A 22484-nucleotide genomic window follows, 5' to 3' on the forward strand; every position below is an offset into this window, starting at 1 on the left:
GCACTCTGATATTTTACATTCGAATCTATTTAATTTCTAAGACTACTGGTTGCCACCAATAAGCTCAGGACCCACCAGTGAGTCTCAGTTGATAGCCTGAAAAACACCCATCTGACTAGCCTGAAAAACACCCATCTGACTCAGCCTTCGCTGGGTAGATGAGTCTCAGACTTAGCTAGCAGCTTGCCCAAGATCACACAATGAAGTTCACAAGGAGAAGTTCAAGTCCAAAGCCAAAGCAAGGTTCTGCGGCTGTCAAACCTCAGGCAGGTAAGACGGCAGCTGTAGCAGCCCAGTCACCTGACATGGATTGGACATTTGGTCTCCCGCTGCTCCCATCCTTTGATCCAGACAACCTCAGTAAAGCCATAGCAGGTATCCTAAGGCCTCTGCTGCATTCCCTGCTCCCCATCATCTCCCTTAAAAAAGAAAGAGGCTGACACTCAGGGAGATGAAGTGACCTGACTGGATCTGGAGGTTTAGAAAATGTCCTTTGAGGACCTGGAGTCTGGTTGAAAGATCACAAGGACAGAAAGAAAGAGCCCAGTTTCCTCTGTATGCAGAGTCCACAACTGGTAATCCACTACCTTCGAAACCTCACCACTCAAAGCTCAAGGCCTGGCCCCACAAGGAAGAGACACCCAGAAGCGCTATGATATTAAGGGCTTAATAAAGATCAGAGGGGAGAGGAAGGCCACTGCCCCCGGAAAGTGCTCTGCACACATTACATCTTAGGACAGTGTCACGTAATCCCATAGTGAGCAGACCCTCCTGCCTGAGCGCACGTGCATGTGTGTGTATAAACAGATATGCAGAGACATATGTTTATACACACACACACTCTATAAACAGGAAACCCAGAGTCCCCATCTCTCTAGATCAGTGGTTCTGAACACTTTCAGCCATCAAAGACCCCTTTGAGAATTGCTTGAAGGCCATGAACCCTTTGTGTACCATCTTAGAGGTACACCTACAGAGACCCTCAAGCACAGTCCTGGGACTTTTAGGAGCCCCCTGGTTACCAGCTCAAAGGCAAAGGGGCATTGGAGTGGCCTCCTTCTCCACCAAGGCAATGTGAACTTATTTGAAGGGATTTTCTTCCTTCCTTTTCCTCCAGAAGGTTAAAAAGAGGTCCAAGGAAACAGAGCCGTGGTCAGGACGACCCATGAGTGAGAGTCCGCATGGGAAGCAGAGGACCTGGGGTGGTGGGGGCAGGAGGCCATCTCCCCGGGGTGCTCTCATCACTCTCAACAGCAGAAGCAAACAATCCAGAACGGAACAGCAAACTCTCTCTCTTCTCTGTCTGCATCCCTTGGGCCTGTTTTGCACTGAGCCAGCCATGTGCCAGCCCTGGGCACACCGGCTGCAGGGCAGGCAGAGTCACACTCTCCAGAGAAGCCAGGATGGACAAGCAGCATTCCAGGGCCTGTAGCCTCCCCAGAGGAAACAACCCAAACAGGAGCCATGCACAGGATGAAGATAAAACCTGCATATTTCACACTTTACACAAAAATCAACTAACAGTTCCTAGAGCAGGTTATGGTAGCATCTGTGTCTCAAAGTCTGGCCGGTATGAACAGGCAGCCTGGCTGCAGGGATGGCCCACCACATCCGTCACCAGAAACCTAGGCGCTGCTTATTTTACCACTTGCCAAGAATCACTGCTTTGCCTGGGCCACAAGCTGGGCCTAGGGGAGCCAATGCTGGTGAGAGAACTAGCTGCAGCCCCTACCTTAGGGAGAAGCCAGCTTCAGTCACCCCAGCCGGCCCAGGGCGGAGCCTCCCCTACCCCCATGCAGACATGAGCATGCGTGCGCTCACTCACACACACGCACACACACGCACAGGCACATACACACACACACACGGATCAGCGCAGGGTAGGACACTTCAGGCCAACCTGGATGTGGCCACTGGAGTCTCCATATCCAGGGACCCCAGGAACGTAATTTCACCATTCTGCAGTTCCCTTTCTTCGTCTGTACAATGGGAATCACAAAGCCCATGGCATAGAACCGTGCTTCTCACGGTAGACCTCACGACCACACACGACAACCCGGACCTGGAGGCAGGTTCCATGAGTGTCCTGTTTTGCAAAGGCAAAGCCCGGGAGATTTCAGTGACTTGCTCCAGGGCCCAGGAAGTAGTAGCTGTTGGTGCGCCAGAGCAGCCAGCAACGTTGGTAAGAAGATCTGGTGACCAGCAGTGAGTGATGGGTCAGGAACAGGAGGGAGCCTGGGATGACCCACAGTCTTCCGTGCCCTCCAGAACCTCCAGAAGCAAAGCAGCAGACACAGTCCTCCTGGCTGCTACTGAGCCCCTGTGCCCAACCCCTTGCAAACTCCTTTAACCCGATTTATCTACAATGAGTGTGTTGGGAGGAGGGTTTCTCCCCCAGCCTCTCCCAGCTGTCCCCGGAGGATCCCACTGAGGAGGCAAGAATTTAACGCGCTTCCCGACCACCACAACCAGTGTGGAATGTCCTGGGTCCAAGAGCACAAAGGCCGCCTGCTAAAGCCCTGGAAAGGCCTAGAATCCTGCCCCAGCCCCTGATCCCTGATCCTTGATCAGGTCCAAAACGGAGTATCACATTCTTCAGATTCTTGTCTGAAAGCCAGAAAGGCGGGCGCGCGGGCGGGGGTGGGGGGGCTCTCTGCTATTTCAACCTAAGGATAATTAAAGCCTGCAACTTCCTTTAAAGGGGAAGAGAATCACCATTTCTCAGCTTCTAACACACGAATCTGTCTCAGGTGTGCAGGGAAGAAGGTTGGAGGTGTGAAGCCACAACGAGGATAGGGCCTGATGAATTCCACCGTGCTTGGCGGCCAGTAATTAATCCCATGATGAGGCATTCTTCATGAGCACTTGGCAAGGCGCAGCTACCTCCTCCTCACCCTGGCAAGAACAGGAGACGGTTGGTGGGTGGCAGGCCCAGCTCTGGGCAGAAGGCAGGCTGAGAATAGCAAGCTGATGGGCTCGGAGGCGGCCAGGAGATGGCTAGGAGGTGGTAGCAGTGCTGGAGGGCTGAGGGGGAAGCAGCTATGGATCCGTACAGAAGCCAGGCTGTGCCCAGGCCACACACTGGCCACCCACCCCAACCTGCTGCCCTTGGCCCTGCCTTAGAGGGAGCAGGGGTAGTTGTTCTTTACACCTGACACCAGAAGCCAGGGAGTCGCCAGGCCGACAGCCACTGTATACAAAAGCCTGAAGTCTACAAGCCCCTAGCTTCACAAACACTTACAGGGTCAAGTAGGACGACAGGGCAGGAAAGGCAATGGAAGCAGACATAGAAAATGACTGGTCTGAAAATTAGAGGAGCAGGGAGAGGACTTGGCATCTCTCACCTGCTGCCTGGGTCAAGGCACTTAGTTTCTCTGAGCCTCAATTTCCCCAGCTCTAAAATGGCAACAATAACCTCAGATATGCAGATGACAACACCCTTATGTCAGAAAGCGAAGAGGAACTAAGAGGAGAGTGAAAAAGTTGGCTTGAAACTCAACATTCAAAAACTAAGATCATGGCATCCGGTCCCATCACTTCATGGCAAATAGATGGGGAAATAATGGAAACAGTGACAGACTGTTTTCCTGGGCTCCAAAAATCACTGTAAATGACTGCAGCCATGAAATTAAAAGACATTTGCCCCTTGGAAGCTATGACAAAACCTAGACAGCAGATTAAAAAGCAAAGACATTGCCAACAAAGGTCCATCTAGTCAAAGCTATGTTTTTTCCGGTAGTCATGTATGGATGTGAGAGTTAGACCATAAAAAAGGCTGAATGTCAAAGAATTGATGCTTTTGAACTGTGGTGCTTGAGAAGACTCTTGAGAGTCCCTTGGACTGAAAGGAGATCAAACCAGTCAATCCTAAAGGAAATCAATCCTGAATATTAATTGGGAGGACTGATGCTGAGGCTGAAGCTCCAATACTTTGGAAGAGGTAACTCACTAGACAAGACCCTGACACTGGGAAAGACTGATGGCGAGAGGAAAAGGGGATGACAGGATGAGATGGTTGGATGGCATCACTGACTCAATGGACAGGAGTTTGAGCAAGCTCCGGGAGATGGTGAAGGACAGGGAAGCCTGGTGTGCTGCAGTCCATGGGGTCACAAAGAGCTGGACACTATTGAGCAACTGAACAACAACAAAATGGGAACATTAATACCATCACTTTGGTGGGATTGGGAGACTTCAAATGCAATAACCCGAGTGTGACTTCAACCTTCATAGTGATTAAAAAAAAAAAAAAAAAGATTTGGGGCTTCCCTGGTGGTCCAGTAGAAGTTGGTTCACATTCCCAACTCAGGGAGTCTGGGTTTGATCCCTAGTTGGGAAACTAGATCCAACATGCTGCCACTAAGACCCAGCACAACCAAACAAATAAATAATAAATAAACACCTTTTTAAAAAATAGATGAAAATTGGTTTGTTAAAATGGACAAAATGAAAGACATCCAGCTGTTTCTTGGGCATGTACTAAGTGCTTATCATGGGCCACGTGCAGTGTTAAGGGTCCCAGTGGCAACTCCTCTAACAGAGTCAGGGACATCAGCAAGTATGGTCAAGACGGGCTAAGACGGAGACCAGCGCGGGGAGGCAGGGGAACTGCCAGAGCAAGGGAAGCTTTCCTGGCAGCCATCGACACTCTGGCCAGCAACTGGGACTCTAGATTTATAGTTCTGCACCAGTTTGCCACAAGCCTTTCCCCTTCCTCACATAAAAGCAGTGTTTATGCTCATCGGAGGGGAGGCCATCTCCAAGAACGCTTGGTCCACGAGAAGGGGTGGGGGTGGGGGGAGACAGTGTGCCATCACTCATAAGGCAGAGAGACCTAGAAACTGGTCTATCCCCGGTCCGTTCCGTGGGCCCGGTTACTGAAGCACTTTGATGACAATGAGTGGTACTCAAGAGAAGAGAGGATGGAAGCGGACAGAAGAAAAAGGGAAGGCAGGAAAGGGTATGGGGACACATTTACTGGGGTCCCCCACAAATCAGACAGTGCACAGAGTGCCTTCTACACTTAGCTGCCCAAAGGACACCAAGAGGTGGGCTTATCAGTATTAACTAGATTTTACAGATGAGCAAACTGGGGTTCAGCAGTTAAAGAAACAACTGGTAAAGCAGAGAAAAGTCTTGAGTCTCCATCAGTGGGTCCCTAGGATAGACAGGCCGCCTCCAACACACGCACTCCCACTCCCTTCTCCCCTCTTATGGACTGTTCTGTGCCCTCCCCCCAAATTCACCTGTTCCAGCCTTAACCCCCAGGACCTCAGAACATGGTTGTATTTGGAGAGAGGGTCAGTAAGAGTGGGCCCTAATCCAATCTGACTAGTGTCCTATGAAGAGGAGGAGGTTCAGACACAGGGACACAGCAGGGATGAGGGCGGCTGACTGCAAGCCAAGAAGAGAGACCTCAGTGGAAACCAACCCTACGGGCACTTTGATCTTGAACTTCCAGCCTCTGGAACTGTGAGAAGTAAATTTCTGTTGTTTAAGTGGCCTGGTCTGTGATTCTTCCTACATGCCTTCACCTGATCACCATTCTCCATAGCATAATGACCTGCCACAGTGAGCCTGTCTGTCTGGCTGCCATCTGCTTTTCCCCACTGGAATGTCAAAGGCAGGCTTTGGTTACTTCTATCCAATCATGTATCCACAGAACCGAAACAGTCTCCAGCACACAGCCAGCATTTGATACATATTTAATGAATAAATAAATTGAGTAAAAATGGGATTTAAACCCAGCTGCTGCTTCTAGAGTTGCCCACTCCCTTCCCCATGCCCCACTGCCGCCTACTGCTTTATCTAATTCTCTATTCCTGTGCCCAACTCTCCTCCTCCAACATAAAAGGCAGTAAGTAATTTAAAATAGTATAAATTCAAAGATAATCTCTAGCCTATAATCACTACCAAACAGTAGTGTAAACTAGGTGACAGGAGATGTAAAAAAGATACACAATGGACCTCATCTCAACCACTAGAGAACATTATAATCTACTAAGAGCCGAAATCCCCAGCTAATGTGTTGTTCTTATTAGTAATTTTAAGTCAATATGTAAAAAATAAGGTTAGGTTAGGTTTAGTTTGTTTTTGGTTTTTTGAGTGTGTATTTAATGGTGGGGGAGGTGGCAGGGAGGGGGGGAGGTGACAGGGAGGGAGGGAGGGAACTGAGGACGACAGAGCTCTTCCACTCAAACCTCAACCCTGCAGACCTGGTACTGATCCAAAACCCCACGTCAGCCTGGAGTGCGGCCCCGATGAGGTTGGCAAAACCTGAAACAGGACCACAGAAGTGTCCAAGTGACCACGTCCCACCGTGGCCTTCTCACTCCCCAGGCAGGAGGTTCTTTTGCTGCTCTCTAGGAAGATAGCAGAATTCCTGCCAAGCGGCTCCCTTGAGCTGGGAGCTGGGGCTGGGGGGAACCAGGACAGCAAAGAGATGGAAAGAGTGAAGAAATGGCAGCAAGGAAGTCATTTATCTGGAATGAAAGAGAATGCCAGAGCAAAGACACAGCATTCCAGCTTCCAGGCCCTTGACCACCCATCTTCTCCTCTTGCACGGAGCCCCAAATAAGTCCTTCACAGTTGTAAACATCTTCCTGCTCACAAGCAGCCACTGGGATTCTGAAACTTCCTCTTTACAACAAAACTACACTGTTGCAACTTGTTGCTGCAACTTGGTCCTTCCCCAGAGGCAGGAGCCGCAGCAGAGCCCAGGTGCCCTGCCTGGCTTTGGACAGTTCACAGACATCTCACCCCACCCTCACTGCCCCCAGCCTCAGCTGCCTGCCACTCATGGTCACCAGGGGCTAGTCCCCAGTCTCTCTGCTGACAAGGTTCCTTGGAGGCTCTGTCCCTCAGTCTTCCCCATCCCACCCCACCTCCTCATGCCTCTTCTGGCCCAGACCTGTATGAACCACTCAGGGAGTGGGTGGGACATGAAGATATTCCTCCAGTGAGCCCAGAAAGCTTTCCCAAGTCCAAGTTCCTGTGCTTTCTCACTGCTGATGACAAAGTGGTTTTACCTGTTTTTCATCAACTCAACCCGGGCGTGTAAGCAGCCACTTTCTCCCATGCTCACCCCCATCACAACCCATAACAGCCAAGTGAAGTGATTCTCCCCTGGGCGTAGACTGTGAGCCCCTTGAGGGCAGGGCCTGGAATGTCTCATCCTAGGCACCCAGCAGTTTCTTTCCTAAAACAGATGCTCAGGATACATTTACTGAATGAATGAATTTCCAAGAGACCCAATAAAACCCATGGAACTTTCTGGCAAAGTCAGTAATGGTTCTTTCCCACAGTGGACCATAACATAGCCATTAAAATAATAATTGTGGAGCCTGTTGCAACATAGGAAACTTTATATTACAGCACTGAGTAAGTTAGAACACATGACAATATCTAATTTAATATTTAATTTTAGTATTTAATTTTGCAAAGTATGCATGTCTATGGACAGGAAACCCAGAAAGATGCAAAGGGTGGATAGGGTGAGGGGCAAATTTGTTTCTTGCTAGTTTTGCTGTTATATTATTTGCGCTATGAACAAACCTCCACCCCCTTTACTTTTCCTTTAAAAAAAGAACTGATTCCAGTAACAATTATGTCTCTCTCAACACTCCATGAAAAAAATCTCATCCCAAGTCCTTCAGCTGGCTGACCACATAACCAGAGGGCACGGGCATTATTCCCAGCAGGCGTCCAGAGGTTAAGGCCCTGGGAGTAGAATCCTGTACCCCCACATTTCCCAGGAAATGGCACAAGGGAGCAAGCCTTATTGGGCTATTTGGTCTGCTTAAGGGGCTTCGAGATGGGGCTGGGGCCCAGAGCCACTTAAACGAGGAAAGGAAATCTCTTACTAGCCCAGAGTGACTCAGAGGGACTTGGTGACCTGAATCACCCTTGTACAAAGCTCCGCTGAAGTCTGAGCAACTGTACAAGGTCCCAGCCCTGTTCCCTGGACATGCTGTGCCACGTCCCCACCTTGCAAACCAGCTCAGATGCCACCTTCTGCAGGAAGCCTTCTCAGATCCCCTGGGCCCGCAGCATTCTAGTGGGACACTAAGAGCTCCTGGAAACAAGAGTCCCTGATTCCTTCCCCTCCTTATTTCCAGAGCCCAGTCAAGCACCCAGCACACACTGTAAAGCTCTGAGTGGTTACCAAATGAGTAGACAGACAGACACATGAAGCAGGAAGGAATGCACTCTGCAAGTGAACTGAGGTCAAGAAGCACCCACTATGAAGATGGTGGCAGGCTCTCTGGCTGGCTGGCTCCCAGCGACCACCCAGGGCCCCTCCAATGGCAGGCAGGTGCAGCAGCCGGGGATCACTACACACACTTGAAAAATGGCCGGTTGAGGTTAAAGGTGAAGTCAGTGACCAAGGCGACACTATCAACCTCGTTCCAACCAGCCAACTGCACTACGGATGAGGAGCCCGGTTCTGCCGCAGCTCCAAAAGTTCTGCTCCTATCATTAGTTCTTGGCCACAGGTGAGGGAGGAGGCTTGGGAACCAGTCCAACCCCTCACTGTCAAGTGACAACAAGCAAGCCCAGGAGTGAAGGGCATCTGCAAGGTCACACAGGGGTCAGAGCACATGAGTGTGAATCAGGCTCAGTCTCCTCATCTGTAAAATGGGGGCAAACTTTCTGCCTCCCAGAAATGAGGGAAGAATTAAATAAGAGAATCATGTAAAAACGCTAACACAGTACCGGGTACATAACAAGTGGCCAATAAAACTTAACTCATTATTACTATTATTGGTAGAGCTGGGACTTCAGCCCAGATCCTGATTCCCAGCCAGCGCCCTCCCACCAGAGCTCCTTCCTTCCTTTCCCATCTTCCCTCCTCCCCATCAGGCAATTCTAGCCTCCAGGAAGCTCAAGATGCCCAGATATCCCCACTCACTCAAGGTGACACAAGCCGCCTCATGTCCCAAGTTTCTGTCCCCGTGTCCCAACTCCCTAGTAGAGAGTTAGGCTTCTGAGCCAGAGGCAGGCTCTCTGCTCTTGTTCCCACTAAAGCCCAGCAGATCCAGCACAGCGCAGGTCATGCAGCAGGAAGGAGTCCAAGGTGTCTTTGATGATTGACTTGGCCAAGAAATTTGGGATCAATACCCAATAGCTGACTCTTCAATATTAAAAAATAGACAAAAACTTTAAAAGAGCTCTCTGCAACAAGAAAAAAAAGAAAAAGAGCTCCCTGCTACCAACTTTTCTATCCCAGGAATTTTCAGGTAAGTACTGAGCACCCGCCTTTTGTGAGACAGAGAGATCACTAAGTGGCATTCTAGAGCTTCGGCTGCCCAGGCCTTCACATCCCAAGCTTACAGGTAAGTACCAGTGAGACTTGAACCCCACTCATGCAGCAAGGATGAGGGGTCAAGTCCATGCTGGGTGCTGGCGAGGACTTGGGGATAAAGAGATGAAACAAGATCCTAGTTCTGACCTGCCAGTTCAGCCTTCGCCCCCATTTCAGCCCAGTTAGATTAAGTCACCCAAATGGTTCCAAACGCCTCTTTATGTTTATCAGACAGGAAGCTGACTTCTCCAGCCCAGGGCCTTATGCAAAACACAGGAAACTCAGTGGCTTTTGAACACCAGACAACTTGAAATAAAGGTGTCTTGGCAGCCTTGTAACAGCCTTTTTTTAAATGCTTAAACCGGTTCAGATTTGCGTCACCAGCTGAACTGTGTGATCTGGGAAGAAGAATGCAAAGGTCATAGGCTTGGAAAATAGGTTCCTCAGTCATCTCACCATGCCTTATCATTAAGGGACAGGCTTAATTTAAAATGTTTAAAACCTGAACATACATCTCCTACCACCCAAAGACAGAGGATGTTGGTGACAACCTGGAAAGGGGAGGAAGAGAAGGACAAGAACTAAGCCACTTGGTGTGTGTTTCTATGCAAGTTACAACAAGCTATAAAAGAGGCATCTCCGTGTGGTCAACAAGGAAGCTGAGACTCCAGCCTAATAGCAAGAGCAAAGGCAGGGGTCTGGTCCCAGCTCTACCAGAGCCCAAAGCCCTGGTGTGGTTCCCTCTACATGGGTTTTGTATCAAAAATACAACTAATCAATCACCCAAGACCTTAAGTGCCTTACAATTGCTAGAAACCAGCACTGGCTGCAGGGCAGTGGAGAGCCGATGTGGCTCTGAGTGGCCCGCCCGCCGCCTGGCACTGCCCCATGTGAAATATTGAGTTTTGAGACGCAGGAACTCCCAGCCCAAGTGGAACTGTCCAACTGGAAGAAGTTCAGAAAAACTCAAACCACTTCCCACCCCATTTCTGAACCCCTGGGCCCCTCACCCCTTCAGCCCCCAAAAGAAAATGATTAAGGGTGTGGAAGAACAGACTTAAGGAAAGATGAAAGGAGCTAAGTACGTTTTGCTGGGCTGAACAGTGTGTTAAGGCGAGGAAAGGCATGGTAACAGCTCAGAAACACTTTTAAATGAGGCCATGTGATTCTGAAAGGCACTGTGGTTGCGGGAAACCAGGGGCCAGAGCTTTCTACCAACTCAGAGTGAGTTTGACTCAACCCTCTCATGGGCAGGGGCGCAGCAGTGGGAGGAGTGAAAATTACAATATCCCTATGATCCCTTCTGAGCTTCCCAGCGGGCTCAGTGGTAAAGAATTTGCCTGCCAATGTAGGAAACACAGGTTCGATCCCTGGCTGGGGAAGATCCCCCGGAGAAGGAAGTGGCAACCCTCTCCAGTATTCTTGCCTGGAAAATCCCATGGACAGAGGAGCCTAGTGGGCTATGGTCCATGGGGTGGCAGAGTCAGACACGACTATGCAACTGAGCACATATACACAGGATCCCTTCCATCTCATACACTCTACAATCCTAAGTAAATTCACTAGGGAGGATTGTACTGTCGCTGCTGATTTCTCTTTTTTTTTTTTTTTGGCGTATGGGATCTTAGTTGCTGGATCAGGGATGGAACCTGTGCCCCTGCAGTGGCAGTCTGGACCACTGGACCGCCAGAGAAGTCCCCGTTGATTTTTCTTTTAAGCTGGGCATCATTCAGAATTAGAGTTAAATGAAAGAAAAAGGAAACATGAGATGGAAGTTCCCAAAATAACGTCCATGGAGGTAAGATAGGAACTCACCTCGCAGAGGACCCCTTTCCTCTGGGCAGCAGGGTAAGAACCATAAGGACCAAGAGGCACCAAGGAAGTGAGAGGCACCCTGACAGGCTCCAAGGACCAAGGAAGCGAGGGGAGGGGAGGAGAAGCTCAAGAGCACTTCAACTTCCCTGCAGGCTGCAGCCCCACCTGCCCAGGCAGGAAGCCACACCCTTCAGTGGCAACTTCCAGAAGACCCTGCAAGGGTCTCTCCAGCCACAGAGGAAGGCTTCCCCACCCAGGACTGCAGATGAAGGCAGCTGCTGAGGGCAATGTCATAAGAACTCCCTAGATGGCCTGGCCCTCAGTCAAAGGTTGGCCAGGAGCCTTTTCTGGGCCCACCCGCCCAGGCCTGGGTGTGCTGTGTCCACCCCGGGTGCTGAAATCACCTGGGGCCAGAGACACCAGTCAGCAGAATAGGGGCCTGAGGCTTTCTGACAGCAGCCAGCCTGCCTCAGTTACTTTTTAAAGAGACCTGCATCAGACACAAGGGGGCAGCTCCCCAAATATCTGGTGCCATCAAAGCCTGAGGGGCAGGTGGGGGCAGACAGAAGGGGACAGATACAGGCTGGCATCCCGCCTTCAAACCACCCGCCCATGGGGTGGCAGGCCCATTTTAGACCCAGGCTCACTGTGCGTACTCATGTGTGACTCACATCACCTTTCAGGAGGCCTAGAGCTTCCTGGCAGGGACACGGGCCTGCCAGTGACCCTAACGGGGTCTTCCACCAGCTGTGCTACAGAAAAGAGCCATCTCAGGAGTGAGCTGAGCCTGTCTTCTCCAGGGCCCACACTGTGCAAGGCTATGGCAGTCCTCCTTGAGAAGGCTATCGGGGCTCTCCAATTCAAAACCCCCCTCTGATCACATTTTCTTGAGAATTTGGGCTTTTCCAGTGCTCCAAAATCACTGCAGATGCTGACTGCAGCCAGAAAATTAAAAGACGCTTACTCCTTGGGAGGAAAGTTATGACCAACCTAGATAGCATATTAAAAAGCAGAGACATTACTTTGCCAACAAAGGTCTGTCTAGTCAAGGCTATGGTTTTTCCAGTGGTCATATATGGATGTGAAAGTTGGACTGTGAAGAAAGCTGATCGCCGAAGAATTGATGCTTTTGAACTGTGGTGCTGGAGAAGACTCTTGAGAGTCCCTTGGACTGTAAGAAGATCCAACCAGTCCATTCTAAAGGAGATCAATCCTGGGTGTTCATTGGAAGGACTGATGCTAAAGCTGAAACTCCAATACTTTGGCCACCTCATGCGATGAGTTGACTCACTGGAAAAGAGTCTGATGCTGGGAGGGATTGGGGGTGGGAGGAGACATGGACTACAGAGAATGAGATGGCTGGATGGCATCACCGACTTGATGGATATGAGTTTGAGTGAACTCCGGGAGTTGGTGATGCACAGGGAGGCCTGGCGTGCTGTGATTCATGGGGTTGCAAAGAGTCAGACACGACTGAGCGACTGAACTGAACTGAACTGAATACATAAAAACCACAGGCCAGATCTCTGAGGGACAACTGGAGATGGGATGGGTTGCAATGACCCCAGGTTTACAAATGAGGAAGACCCAAGAGAATAAAGGTCTGGTCTGGCCTCCTAGTCAGGATGGGCTCCCCAGGCAAGGACAAGTGGACAGCGTGGAGCCAGGGGGATTGTGGGAAAGCTGGCAAAAGGGCTTCCTAGAATACATTCCAGACACGTCCCACGGGCTTCCTTTTCTCATACAGCACAGAAAAGGCAATCAAAGCATCTCCCATTTTCCAGAAACCAAGGGAAAGGATCAGAGTAGACATTTGTTTAAAGGGGTTACTCTGGTGATAATATGACATCATGGAGAAGAAAACAGGCCCCAAAATGTTCCAACCACAGAGCAATTCAGTCCATTTTTAAGACCCTTCCTCCTCCCCTGCACGTGGCAGGCACTCAGGATGCAATTTGAGATCTCAAGCAATGCATTTTATTTTATTATTTTTTTAATTGTATAAAAGATTAAATTTATTGGTCTTTTTGGGGAATTGATGCATCATTGGTGTATTACAACTGAGCCATTAATCTTGTAGCTTCATCAACATTAACTGGTACGTTTTCATGACACTGCTGAGATATCGGTTGTTTCTGCAGAGGTTCAAGGGAAAGGCCTTTTGAGAAGTTTGCCAGTTCCTTCTGTATATCTATAAAAGCTTTATTCACTCTATTAACTTTTTCATCATTCACAATGTTTATCTTCTAAGATTAGTGGTAACTGGTTTTGCTTTATTTTTAACCTTAAAGCTTTTCTGGCTGGCTATGTGGAATACATTCCTGGACTCCTGCCCTCTTAGTTTGTTCTTGGCCATTGTCTCTCACCAGGCATCCGACACCCTCGTGTAGCCTCTCAGGTTCCATGCCAGCAATGCATTTTAAAAGCAGAGACCCCCAAGACTGGCCAGCCAACCACTTATTTTTGTTGTTAATAAAACTAACAAAATTTTCAATTTCTGACTATTTAAGTAGTCAACACATGTAAAAAGGCATTTAGTGGAAAAAGCAATGCTCACCCCAGGTTCTGGCTTCCTGGGCCCTTTCTAGAGGCAACCACTGTTACTTGGGTTTCTGTAGCTTTCCATGCACAGAGCAGAGGCATCATACCATGATTTGCACAGGAGGGAGCAACATGTATCAAGTTTTGTATCAAGTTTTATCCACTTAAAATACATCTTGGAGAGCATGCCCAATCAGTACCTATAGGTCAGTCTCGATTTTTTTAAGGGCTTCAAGGATTCCCACTGTGCAGCTGTACCATGATTTATTTGACCTTCTTAATGGGCAGTTAGCTTATTTCCTGTCTTTCTCTAGACAATGCTACAAAGAATATCCTTGGACATTTCCTTTTGCATGTTTGAGTTTATCTGCCGGTAAGTTCCTAGAAATCAGTCAGAAGGACTATGCTTTGACAGATATTGCCCAACTACCTTCCATAAAGAGAGTTGTTACAACTTAGACCCCATCAGTAGGGCATAAGGGCACCTAAGAAACTGGGGCATTATGGGGAAATTTAAATTCCTGCATGTCTCAATTTCCCAAGCACTCTTGGGTATAACTGTCAGACACATAAACTAGCATGGTGTCTCTGTGAAGCAGTATGCGCCTTCTAGCAAAATCAAATGTACCACCAACTAGGGCCAGAGCTGGAAGCCAGGCTTCCAGACACTAAGTCCATGTCACCCCTTAGCTCTCCCCTAGACCACAGAAGCTGTGTCTGAGAACTAAAACACAGTGAGTTTGTGTATCTTCTGCCTTAGCCGGGGCCCTACAACAAGGCTAGTGAACACAAGCTCATTACCAAGAGCCTCCAAGAGCACCAGCAGATGGGCCCCGGAACCACCTGTGTTTTTACCACTCAGGCTTTGTGGTCCATAAGCAAACACACACACACACACAACACATAATTTTTAGAAGCAGAAAGAGCATTGAGCTAGGAGCCAGGAGAACCATCTACCCCTCCTATCCTGTCTCCTTACCTGACAACCCAGGGAATGAAGACTAATCACATATATTTTCTTAAAAATGTACACAGTCACTATGTATCAGGCCCTTTACATACTTAATTTCTATTAGTTCTCACATCTAATCCCGTAGGATGGGTATCATGACTCCTGTATTACAGATAAGGACACTGAGGCTTGGGGGGTTAAGTGACTTGGCTACAGTCATGTAAGTGACAGGGTCAGGATCTGAACGCTGTCTAGTACCAAAACTCAGGACTCCACTCTTCCCAGCTCTCCTGAAGAACCGGATCCCATTAAGCCACAAGCCTACTGCTTCCCAGGGGGCAGCCGGGGTTCCACTCCGTTGTCACCAGAGGGCTTAAGCCCAGGGGCTCAGCACACCAAGGGTTAAAGGCGAGAGGCAGTGACTCTCTGGGGCTGCACAAAGGGAAAATGCACTTCCTGCCCCTGTGGGCAGAGATGCTGTTTTACGCTCAGCAAATTAGGACATTTGTTTAATTAAGACGACACACAGATTTTGTTATTCTAAATATTTTTGGAACATGATGCTTGGGAGGAAGCTGTCAAGGCCTGGATTTTTGTTTTTTCTTTTTTCCTTTGCCTGGGGTTTCTCTCCCCCCACACACACACACCCCGCCCCCCTACCAAGAGAAGGGTAGGGCCAGGCTCAGAGGAAAACAACAGCCAACTCCTCCTCTCCTTTTGAAATAAAGATGTCAAGCTGGTAAGGGCTGTCTTAAGTACTTTATGGAAGGATTAGCTAGAAGAGGAAGTGAAGAAAGCACAGTTAGCCTGGCTTCTAGCAATACCCTCCACCAGGCGACACAACAATGCAGCATTTTTTGAGTGTGCTTTTCTCCTTTTAAAAAGCTAACAGATCCATGTTTTGTTTTTTTCTGGAGCAAGAATGGGCAAGAGGCAGGCTGTGATTAACATGTGTTCTTCATCCAGTGAGAGGGAAGTTGTCCCATCTCCAACCCCTTAGGTTAAAAGTTTAAAAATAAAAGAAAGCCCTGCCCCTCTCTTTTCCTCTACCCTCACCTGCCCTTCAGACAAGGAGCCCCACAGAGCGCACCTCTGGGGGTTGCCCTTCCCCAAACACTGCCCGCCAATCCAAGCACCTGGATCTGCCATGGGCACTGCCAGGACTTGCTGAATCTGAAGAACAGAGCTTTTTTAGTGTCACCCTGCAGCCATCTGGGGGGCACAGCGGCTCTCAAATTACACTGAGCAATCTCTTGACGTTTTTAATTATACCTCAATTATCGTAAATGAGTCCTCACTTTCCAACACTGAATGCTGGCCTCGGTTTGGCAAACCTGCCATGTCCTCCTTCCTCGAGGCAGCTTCCCTTCTCATCACAGACAGAAGTGGCCCCTCTCAGAATTCCTCGAGTCCTTTGTCTGAGGCCTGTTTGAGACACTCATCACAGGCAGCTTCTGCATCTCAGTCACTGGGCCACTGTTTCCCCCTGAGGACTGTAAAACTCCCCTAGGGCAGAGGCCTCTGGGCTCCCCATAGGATGGGCTGGCTCCCTTCTCCCAATCCCATGACTCACAGCACCCTTCCAGGGTCTCTGTCATCTTCGTCTCACCTTAGAGTCATCTACGGATTTGTCTTGGCTCTCCCCTAAAAGCCCCAGGGCACAGGCCAGGTCTTACTCAACCTCACACCAACCCCCCAACCTGGCAGGATCTCTGGCACAGAGGAGCCAGTTAAATATTTGCTCAATTACACATCTGTGTACCCTCCCCCCACTCCCAGCAGCCTTGTATATAAATTGACTAATATTAATCAAGTGACTGTCTGCTGCTGCTGCTGCTAAGTCACTTCAGTCGTGTCCGACTCTGTGTGACCCCATAGAGGGAAGCCCACCAGGCTCCCCCGTCCCTGGGATTCTCCAGGCAAGAACACTGGAGTGGGTTGCCATTTCCCTCTCCAATGTGTGAAAGTGAAAAGTGAAAGTGAAGTCGCTCAGTCGTGTCCGACCCTTAGCGACCCCACGGACTGCAGCCTACCAGGTGACTGTCTAAAGCAGCCTGCCTCCTTACCATAAAGGGAATAAACCACCCGGTGAGGTTACAGGCTCAGAGAGCACTCAGAAATGGCCACAGTGTTGCAGGAAGGCGCTAAGGTTCTTCCCTTTCAACAGTTACTCAACAGTTACATTGCAATCCTGTTAAGCCCAGGAAAGGGTACAGTGAACCCAGAAGCGGCTGGGTCTCTCAACTGCCCAGCAGAGAGAGATCCGCCGGTGCCTAGGACCTGGGACTTCCCGGGAACCTTTTCCCCACACCGGCTGGGTGGGGCCGCAGATTGCAGCCCGGGCGCTTACCCTGCCCCCACCTCAAGACAAACGGCAACCTGGTCCAGGAAGATACTCCGTCTCTGAGACACCTTGGATCTTGGGGGCGCGGTGAGGGGGGCGGAGGGGAGGCGCAGGGGAGTGGGGGGGTGCAGTCCTGCCCTGGGCGTGGCCCCTGGACAACCTGAGATCAGGATCCTGAACAGGGACATTTGGGGGGATGGGGTGGGGGTAAGTAGAAAACCCTGGATCTGGCCCAAACGGGCACGATGCAATAGCCCAGGCCGGATCCTCGAAAAGTAGAGCCCAGCTCTCCCCGCCCCCGCCCTGCTGGGGCGGTCCACAGGTGCGCTGGAATCAGGTGCACGCCGGGGTCGCGTAGATTGGTGAGGGCCTTCCCCGGCCTTCCCACTCCCAGGAAGCAGAGGCCAAAAGTCAAAGGATGCGGATCTGTGAGGGAGGGGGAAGTCTTTCCGGCCTCGAGCCGGGATCCCCGCCGAGTCCCCTTTCCCAAGCACCAGGCCGCACCTCTCCCGGTCCCCCTCCTCCGCCCAGCCGATCGCACCCGGGCGAATGAGGAAGTCGGGAGCCGAGGGCGGAAACCGAGCCGAGCGCAATGTCTGCTGCAGGACTGTCCGATTCTGACTCAGGAGGACGCCCTGACAGCTGCCAAACGGTCCCCGCCTGCCCGCTACCTCCGTTTCGAAAACGCCCGGAAACTTCCCAAGGAGCCGCCGCCCGGAGCCCCTCACCTGAACCTCGCCCCAGCGGCTGGGTCCAAGGGACAGAGGCTGCCCGGAAGGGGTTAAAAAGTTTGCCCAACTTGGGCACTGGGCGAGGCGAGGGCGGCGCGCGTGCCCCGGCGGCAGGGGGAGGTCGAGGCTCTCGGGTGCCCGGGCTGCGGAGTGCGCCGGCGGGAGGGCAGGGAAGGGGCACGGAGGGTTTCCGGGAAGCGCCCGGCCCCAAGCCTTCCTCGACTCCCCGGTCTCGCTTCCGTCGGCGTCTTCACCGAGCATCCGCGCGGGGGTCCCGGGGCCCCTCCGTGAAGGGTGCCCAGCCCGCTCTCCCCCGCCCATGCTTGGTCGCCGGCCGCGCGGAGGCCGAGAACCACTCATCGGCCCGCTCGCCCAGACTCCGCGCGTCCGGTCCCCGCCACCCCCGCTCGCCCGCTCGGGGCGGGACCCGCCAGTGGGGCTCGCTCACCTGAACCTGGATCTGCCCCGGGGAACAGGCGCTGCTTCTCCCGAGAGGGCTTCCTTGAGCGCTTCGGGCGACGGCGGGGTGGGGCGAGCGCGCGAGGCAGGAGCTGCAGCAGGTCAGCCTCGCTCAGCCTTCAGTGCCCTGCCCAGGAACAGCTAGGATCTGCGCGCCTTACCGCACCCTGCGCCGCTCCTCGCCGCCCTGCCGCCCCGCCCCTCTCAGAGCGCGCCCACTCCGAGCCCGGCGCCAGCTGCGGGGCGGAGCCTGAAGGGACGAGCCCGCCCCCGAGCTGTCTCACCCACTCCAACCAGCTGCTGGTTATGATGAACAGACAGCTTGACCTGTGGAAAGGCAGTGGGTGGAGCCTATAGGCCCAGAGGGGTGGGAATACGTTCTCCCTCTCCGCCCCCATCTCCACCCTCTCCACCTTCCCCGGCTCTTCCTAGGCGGGAGCCCCGCCCCCTAGGGCGGGCGCAACGAACCGCCAGGTTCCAGGAGAAGGATTGACACAGAGAGAATCCAACCAGGAGGAGTAGAGTCTCGGCGGACTCCAGGCAGGGATTTTGGTGCATTGCCTGACTCCGGGCGAGGCCCGGCGGGAGCCGACTGGGAAGTCCGGGCTGCTGACACTCCGCCCCGCGAGCTGTTTTCCCTGACCCATGTCATTCTGTTGATACCAGAACAGATATTAAGTACCATATATGGGAAAAGTGCTATTTTACAATGCAGATGGCCTGTAGGGGCGGACCTGGACTCAAGCCCCGGATCCGTTGTGGGCGCCCTAAGTTCCATTTTTGACCCTGTCTCTGGAGTGCGCACGCTGCAGTCTTTCAGCCTCCAGACCTCTATTCCGGTGGGTCCCTGCACTCTGGAGTGCCCTTCCGAGCCTCTCTTTACCTCCACGTGGTTAACTCGCACACTTCCTTTCAGATATTTGTTGCAAAATGTTTTCTTGGGGTTCTTCAGGCTGGCAAAGCGTACTGTGTGTGTGTGTGTTACTGCCCACAACAAGAGGAATACAGAATTTTTTTTTAATTTTTTAAAAGATTTTGTTACGTTTTTAATCCATCTGGAATTCATTTTAATTTTGGAGTGGGAAAGAAATCGAATATAGTTTTTATAATAGCCAGCTGTCCACACACCATCATCACCTACCAACTCATGTATTCTTGGATCTGTTTCTGAGTTGTATCCATTCGCCTTTCTGTGTGTTCCTGTGCCAGTTCCACAGTACTTTAAGGATGGTAGCTTTATAATACATTTTATATCTAAAAGGGAAAATTTCTCATTACTCTTTCCTTTTGGAATGTTCTTCCTACTATGACTAAACTAGTCTTCCAAATGAGCTTCAAAAAAAGTATGATCTATAGGCAAGACAAAACTGGAAAAAAGATTTTGCAACTCTTTAACAAAGAATTATCAACAATATGTGTCCATAAGGTAAACCCCAAATGCTTTAAAATAAAAATGGTCCAAAAAGGAACGGTCTATTTAAAAAGAAGAAATAAAAATGGCCAGTAATTATGAAAAAATGAGTCATCTGAAATGCAAACAAAACTACATGGAATGCCATTTTTCACCTATAAGGTTTTTTAAAAAAGAATAGGAATGCCATTTTTCACCTATGAAGTTTTTTAAAAAAGAATAAAAATGTCCACCGTCAGCCAGGTTTAGAGTTTACAGGTTAGAAAGTAAGTTGATCAATTTTTCTGATAATCATAAAGTAATAATTGGAAAAGCACACCAAGATGAGTTTAATAGTTCTTCTTTGCAGCATATATAACTTGTATAATTTTTCTAAAACTGGGAGAGACTCACCCCAACATCATCTTGCATTTATCTCTCATAGCACTAACACACTAGATTTTTAAAAATATTTTTACTGTATTTATTTTAATTGGATAATTACTTTACAATACTGCGATGGTTTCTGCCATACATCAATATGAATTCATCAAAGGCACACATGTGTCCCCTCCATCCTGAACCCCCTCCCACCTCTCTCTACTCTATCCTTCTAGGTTGTTCCAGAGCACTGGCTTTGGGTGCCCTGCTTCAAGCATCGAACTCACACTGGTTATCTGTTTTACATAAGGTAATGCATATATTTCAATGCTGTTCTCTCAAATCATCCCACACTCTCTTTCTCCCACTGAGTCCAAAAGTCTGTTCTTTACACCTGTGTCTCCTTTGCTGCCCTGTAAATAGGATCATCAGTACCATCTTTTTAGATTCCATATACATGTGTTAATATACAGTATTTGTCTTTCTCTTTCTGACTTACTTCACTCTGTATAATAGACTAGGGGTTCATCCACCTCATTAAAACTGACTCAAATGCATTCCTTTTTGTAGCTGAGTAATATTCTGTTGAGCACTAATACATTAGCTTTTAATTGTCCATATACTTACTGTTTCCTCTGCCTGAGCAAGGAGCTGCCTGAGAGCAGATAGAAAATATGCCCTAAATGTCTCTGTGGACCCAGAAGTGACACAAGGCTTGACATAAAATGATCTTTAGTGGATGCTTGAACAAGACTCAGAGAGCATCCATTTCCTTATCCATAAAATGGGTGTAATCACAGGGCCTTGCCTGCAGGACTGTTGAGAACACAGGAGAAGTGGGCCTGTAAGTGTTTTATAAACTGCTAAGCAGTGTGTGCTTAACAACAGAGCATTATCGATGATGATCGTATCCATTTTCCTCCCCTTCAACCTCCTACACCACCTTCTCCAGAAAACTGAGGTCCCTCAGAAGATGGAAGGCCTGTCAGCTGAGCTCTGAATTCTCTCGTCATCATCTAGTAGCCTGGATGCCTTCCTACTTCAGGAAGCCCTCCTGCTTACTGTCCGACCTAACCCTTCATCTGTCTCCTAGAACCTATACCCTGGTGGTATTTTTTTTTAATACACTTCCAGAAGGAACGACCTCTTGAATCCACAGTGTTGAGGTGGGGAGCCCCCAACCACGTCAGATCGTTACACATATGATAATATACATGTTTCAATGGCATTCTCCCAAATCATCCCACCCTCGCCCTCTCCCACAGAGTCCAAAAGACTGCTCCACATATCCGTGTCTCTGCTGTTGTCTCGTATGCAGGGTTATCATTATCCTCTTGCTATATTCCATATTATGTGTTAATATACCATATTGGTGTTTTTCTTTCTGGTTTACTTCACTCTGTATAATAGGCTCCAGTTTCATCCACCTCATTAGAACTAATTCAAATGTATTCCTTTTAATTGCTGAGTAGTACTCCATTGTGTAAATGTACCACAGCTTTCTTATCCATTCGTCTGCAGATGGACATCTAGGTTGCTTCCATGTCCTGGCTGTAATAAACAGTGCTGCAATGAACATTGGAGTACATGTGTCTCTTTCAATTCTGCTTTCCTCGGTGTGTATGCCCAGGAGTGCTATTGCTGGGTCGTATGGCAGTTCTATTTCCAGTTTTTTAAAATACCCTGGCGGTATTTTAGAAAAATATTTTATCTATTTTGTCTGAGTATTAAAATAGTATTATGGTTGGTGTACATGCGTGCTAAGTTGCTTCAGTTGTGTCCAACTCTTTGTGACCCTATGTACGGACTGTAACCTGCCAGGCTCCTCTGTCCATGGGATTTCCCAGACAAGAATACTGGAGTGGATTGCCATTTCCTCCTCCAGGGGATCTTCCCAACCCAGGGATTGAGCCCACATCTCTTACATCTCCTGCAATGACAGGCAGGTTCATTACCACTAGCACCACCCAGGAAGCCAGCCCATGGTTGGTAGAGAAAATATTAAAAAATAAATAAAAAGTATCTACCACCTTGCAAACTCACTATAAGCACCTATTAACAAATCTTATTTCCTTCAAATCTTTCTACACATACATATTTAAAATAAAATTGACAGATCAACATGTATATGGTCATCTGACTTATTACAAAGGTGCCACTGTAAATAAGGGGAAAAGATGGTCTTTCTTTCATTTTATTTATTCTTTTTTTTTTTTTTTGCCACCTTACACAGCATGTGGAATCTTAGTTCTCCAACCAGAAATAGAACCCACACCCTCAGGATTGGAAGCACAGAGTTTCAACCACTAGACCACCAGGGCAGTCCCAAAGATGATCTTTTTAATAAACAGTGCTAGATCAACTGCCTATCTACACACTGAAATAGATTTTTTTTCTCCTTCTCTTATACCATTGAGAGGAATAGCTTAGGATGAATCTGAGACCTAAATGTAAAAATTAAACAGTGAAACTTCTAGAAGAAAGTTCTCCATGACTTTGAAGTAGACCAGAAAAATTTTAAGACACAAAAAGTATAAATGATAGGAAAAGATTGTTAAATTGAATTT

At 49.3% G+C, this 22484-nt stretch overlaps 1 protein-coding gene, 1 long non-coding RNA gene and 1 pseudogene across 2 annotated transcripts in view; 1 reads left to right on the top strand and 2 right to left on the bottom strand.

The window, feature by feature from the left end:
- MYH9 (myosin heavy chain 9) overlaps positions 1-18287 on the bottom strand; it is an 88236-nt gene extending 69949 nt beyond the window's left edge. The window contains exon 1 of the mRNA XM_055396450.2: positions 18136-18287. The gene's annotated coding sequence lies outside the window, so the exon portion shown is untranslated. The remainder of the gene's footprint in view (positions 1-18135) is intronic.
- Positions 123-13475, bottom strand: LOC148777662 (ribosomal biogenesis factor pseudogene; annotated as a pseudogene).
- A 192-nt stretch (positions 18288-18479) lies between the features above and the next one.
- LOC129537099 (uncharacterized) lies at positions 18480-21328 on the top strand. The gene is made up of 3 exons (XR_008681925.2): positions 18480-18985; positions 20154-20227; positions 20870-21328. It is a non-coding gene; the product is annotated as an uncharacterized LOC129537099 (long non-coding RNA).
- Positions 21329-22484: the final 1156 nt, after the last annotated feature.

Source organism: Moschus berezovskii, chromosome 6 (genome assembly GCF_049115385.1).
Source record: "Moschus berezovskii isolate FMDL1 chromosome 6, NW_MosBer_1.0, whole genome shotgun sequence".
Lineage (NCBI taxonomy): Eukaryota > Metazoa > Chordata > Mammalia > Artiodactyla > Moschidae > Moschus > Moschus berezovskii.